Source organism: Trichosurus vulpecula, chromosome 1 (genome assembly GCF_011100635.1).
Source record: "Trichosurus vulpecula isolate mTriVul1 chromosome 1, mTriVul1.pri, whole genome shotgun sequence".
Classification (NCBI taxonomy): domain Eukaryota; kingdom Metazoa; phylum Chordata; class Mammalia; order Diprotodontia; family Phalangeridae; genus Trichosurus; species Trichosurus vulpecula.
This window is the reverse complement of record NC_050573.1, coordinates 233,828,414-233,833,634: the sequence shown is the minus strand read 5'-3', so window position 1 is coordinate 233,833,634 and position 5,221 is coordinate 233,828,414.

The following is a 5,221-nucleotide window of genomic DNA, read 5'->3' as shown; positions in this document are numbered from 1 at the left end:
TCTGTCTGTCTGTCTGAATGTCTGTTTGTCTCTCTCTTTGTCTCTCTTTATGTCTGTCCCTCTCTATCTCTCCTTTTCACTGAGATATCTTGCTCCTAGTAGTGTCTTGCTTATTCTCTCTTTCTCTCCCCGCCTCCCCCATATGGGTATCTATCTATCTATCTATCTATCTATCTACCCATATGTATACTCTCTCTGATTTCTATTTTGCTATTGACTTAGTTAAATGGTTTTATTTACTAAAAAGATACAGAATGAGTACAGCTTCTTTCTGTCAGGGTACAGGCCCTGGGAAACCCCCTCCTCCCTCAAATTTCCCTGAACTCCACCACATGACCCTGGTGTTCTCATGAGGCTCATTTCAGTATAATCCTCTTAACTGCCCTTTCTTTCATTGTAGCCCTCATTGTCTGCACCTGGTCCAACCCTAGACTGACACTCCTTAATTCCATCTAGACCCCTTGTGGTCCAGGTCCCTGACATTCACCTGGGACACTGGGCCCTTCCAAGTCCTTCTCTGTTATCTCCCAGTCATCCCAGACTACTTGGCCACTCCTAGATCACATCTAGATCTTCTTTGTTCTTCTGTGTATATGGTCCATCCTGCCTCCACTAAAATGCTCAGATTCCTTAAGAGTCTGGCTAATGCTCAGATTCAATCTGGCCCATTTGTCAATACAAGTGTCATAAAGGTGAAGATTCTTAAAATCTCACCTACAGCAACCAGTGTTCTAATAAACCTTGTCTTTGACTGAAAGAAGGATTGGGTCAAATTCATTTGAGGCAGGACCTGTGTTGCTTGCACTTGAATTTCCATTCCCCAACACCCCTAGACCTCAGCATTTCTACTACCCTGAAAAGGTTCTAGGTAACCTCCAGGCAAAGAGAACTGGCATTAAGCTAGAGGTTCATTCAGAGCTGAAAGATTTTGAGCTGGAAAGAGGACCCTAGCTGCCATCCTATATAACCCTCCCATTTTGCCCCTTTATTTTTACTTACTAAAAAAATTTTCCTTATTGAAAGACTCAATCAATCAATCAATAAATCACTCATCCAAGTGAGAAACACAGAGGAAAATGGCTTGAATAGAGACATACACAGTTCTAAGGACCTGAAAGAAAATATCTTCAGATAAAAGACTGAGAGGAGTTGAGGGGGCAAAATAATAGACTGATGTTCATAATTCCGGAATTATTTCTTTTTTTTTCTTTTTGGCAGAGCAATTGGGGTTAAGTGACTTGCCCAAGGTCACACAGCTAATACATGTGTCAAGTGTCTGAGGCCAGATTTGAACTCAGGTCCTCCTGACTCCAGGGCTAGTGCTCTACTCACTGCGCCACCTAGCAGCCCCAGAATTATTTCTTAGTAGCTAATTTGAATGCAGATGTTTTCAGGACTTTGGAGTTGATTGCTGGAAAACTCCAAATCAAAGAATTGTTTTGAGAATAAGAAACAATTATAAAATAATGATTTCAGCCATATGTCACAGAAATTTTGGGGTTTTAAGATTCTACAGTTTTAAGTTAGGAACATAGGTTCAAAGATATAGAACTAGGAGGGACAGGAGCCAAGAAGACGCTGTGAAAGGAGGGAACTATTGGAGCTCTCTCACAAATTCTGTCAGATACATCTAAAAAAATGAATCTGAGCAGATATGGGACAGTTAAAAACCAGTAGTAGACTGAGAGGGGCAGGAGCACTGGGCATATGGAACGGCACCAGACCACACCAACTGGGAATAGCAGAGGAACCCAGCCAGCATGCTGGTCTGGGAGAGCTCTGGACAAGCGAAATATGGCAAGAGGAGCAGGCCCAGGGTGAAAGTACCCGCTAAGGTGGTGATTGGGCCCCAGGACGGGAGTCTTTTGGAGCTATGGGGAGACACCAGTGAAGAGCCTGTGGCCATAGGAGCAGCTACCCTGGAGGCTTCCAACCCACAGCCTAAAGGTTTGAAACTTGCCTTCTTGAATTTCCGGGAGCCATGATGGCCAGGTAAATCATCTCTCTCTCTCCCTTCCTCACCCAGAGAATAGAGAATACTCACTTGGGAGAAGCAGAGGAGCCAGGAGTGGGGCTTCAGTAGCCTTTTAGTGAGAGAAGTTGGGGAGAGGCCTTTCTTGTGGTGGCAGTAAGAGATGTTATGCAAGAAGAGAGGTGACCCAGCAGGCCCCACCTCAGTAGAACAACGAGAGTTACTGAGCCCCAGGGGGGTGGAGCTAGCAAACATCAAAACTAGGACCCCAGACATGTCTTTTCACAGCCAGGGGAAGTGGCAGACACCAGCAGAGACAACAGCTGAGACCACCTGTGCTGTAGAGCAGTCCTGGGGAAGAGGAGACTTTCAGTAGCCAAATCACCCCTCCCCCACCTCTCACAAAACCAGAGGCCGTAGCCCACAAAGCCAGTGAGCAGGCCCACAGTTCCCAATACAAGAAGCTTGGGACAGAGCCCCTTGAGCCCCAGAAGCAGAGATCCGCTTTAGAAGTCAGGAGAAAAAAATACCATGAAAAAGCACACTTAAAAAGCCAAAGACCATTGATTCCTATTATGGAGACAGGGAAGATCAAAATACCAATTCAGAAGATGACAATATGGACTCTGTACCCACATCTGAAACCTCAAAAGGGAATGTGAACTGGTCTGCAGCCCAAAAAGTATTCATAGAAGAACTCAAAGAAGATTTTAAAAACCAAATTGGAGAGGTAAAAGAAAAAATGGAAAAAAATGGGAAAAAAATTCACTGATGAAAACAAACCTTTAAAAAGTAAAATTGGTTAAATGGTTAAGGAGATTCAGAATAGAAATGGAGAAAAAGTCTCATTGAAAAGTAAAATCAACCAAATGTAAAAGGAGATAGAGAAGCTAACGGAAGAAAACAAAACATTAAAAATTAGAATTGGGCAAGAGGAAGCTAATGACTCTATGAGACATCAAGAATCAGTCAAACAAAATCTAAAGAATGAAAAAATAGAAGAAAATGTGAAATATCCGCTTCAAAAAACAACCAACCTGGAAAATAGATCCAGGAGAGACAATCTATGAATTATTGGTCAACTGGAAAGCCACAATGAAAAAAAGAGCCTGAACTGTGTCTTCCAAGAAATCATCAAGGATAATTTCCCCGAGGTCCTAGAACCAGAAAGTAAAATCGTCATTGAAAGATCCACCAATCACCCCCTGCAAGAGATCCCAAATCGAAAACTCCAAGAAATATTATAGTCAAATTCCAGAATTATCAGGTCAAGGAGAAAATGCTGCAAGCTGCCAGGAAGAAACTTTTCAAATATCATGGAACTACATTCAGGATCATGCAAGATCTTTCAGCTTCTACATTAAATGACAAGAGAAATTGGAATATGATATTCCAAAAGGCAAAGGAACTTGGACTACAACCAAGGATCAACTACCCAACAAAATTTAGCATAATTTTCCAGGCAAGGAGATGGACATTCAGTGAAATAAGGGAATTCAAGAACTTCCTGATGAAAAGGCCAGAGCTCAATGGAAAATTTGATCTTTAAATACAAAACTCAAGAGAGTCATAAAAAGGTAAACAAGGGGGAAAACCCTTCTTAATCGATAAGGCTAATTATTTACATCCTTATATAGGATTATATTGTTTTATATATGTTTATATATATATATATATATATAAATATGTCAATCTTGAGAATAGTGTAGTTGTGGTGACAATTGAAAGGGATATACATAGACTGTGGGTGTCAGTATAAAATAACTGATAGAATGATAAAAAACATAATTAAGAGATATAAAGGGATGGTTCTGGAAAAAGAGGCAAGGAGGTAGTAGAAAAGGGTAAATTATATCACATGAAGAGGCACAAAAACATATTATAGTTGATGGAAAGAAGGGAGGGAGAAGAGCAGTATTTGAGCTTTACTCTCATCAGATTTGAATTAAGAAGGGAATAACATACTCTGATAAGTATAGAAATCAAACTTATCCTACAGGCAGTAGGAGGGGAAAGGGGAAAGAAAAGGGAGGGGGGTGGTCAGGAAGGAGGGAAGAAGTAGTCAGGGGAAAAAGGTAAGATAAGGGAGGGGAATCAAGAGGGAGGGTAAATGAGGAAGGAGGTCGTCAAAAGCAAAACTCTTTTGAGGAGTGGAAGGGAGAAGGGAGAAATAAAAGCATAAACGGGGTAAATAGGATGGAGAAAAAGACACAGATAGTAATCATAACTGTGGATGTGAATGGGATGAACTCTCTCATAAAATGGAGGTGGATAGCAAAATGGATTAAAAACCATAATCCTACAATACATTGTTTACAAAAAACACATTTGAAACAGGGGGATACACATGGGGTAAAGGTAAAAGGCTGGAGTAGAATATATTGTGCTTCAGCTAAAGTAAAAAAAGCAGGTGTAGCAATCCTAATCTCAGACAAAGCAAAAGCAAAGATAGATCTAATTAAAAGAGGTAAGGAAGGACAGTATATCCTGCTAAAAGGCACCATAGACAATAAAGCAATATCATTATTTAACATATATGCACCAAGTGGTATAGCATGCAGATTCTTAGAGGAGAAGATAAGGGAGGTGGAGGAAGAAAAAGACAGCAAAACTATACTAGTGGGGGGCCTCAATCTCCCCTTCTCTGAACTTGATAAATCTAACCTCAAAATAAACAAGAAAGAAGTTAAGGAGGAGAATATAATTTTAGAAAAGGCAGATATGATAGACCTCTGGAGAAAATTGAATGGGGGTAAAAAGGAATATACTTTTTTTTTTCTCAGCGGTACATGGCACATACTCAAAAATTGACGATGTATTAGGGCATAAAAGCCTCACAATCCAGTGCAGAAAGGCAGAAGTAGTCAATGCATCCTTTTCAGATCATGATACAATAAAAAATTATTTGTAATAAAGGACCATTGAAAAACAAAATAAAAATAAATTAGGAACTGAATAATCTAATCCTAAAGAATGAGTGGTCCAAAGAACAAATCACAGAAACAATCAATAACTTCATTCGAGAGAATGACAATAATGAGACAACATACCAAAACTTATGGGATGCAGCAAAAGCAGTTCTTAGGGTGAGTTTTATATTTCTAAATGCTTACATGAATAAAATAGATAAAAAGGAGATAAATGAATTGGGCATGCAACTGAAAAAGCTAGAAACAGAACAAATTGAAAATCCCAATTAAATATCAAATTAGAAATACTAAAAATCAAAGGAGAGGTTAATAAAATTGA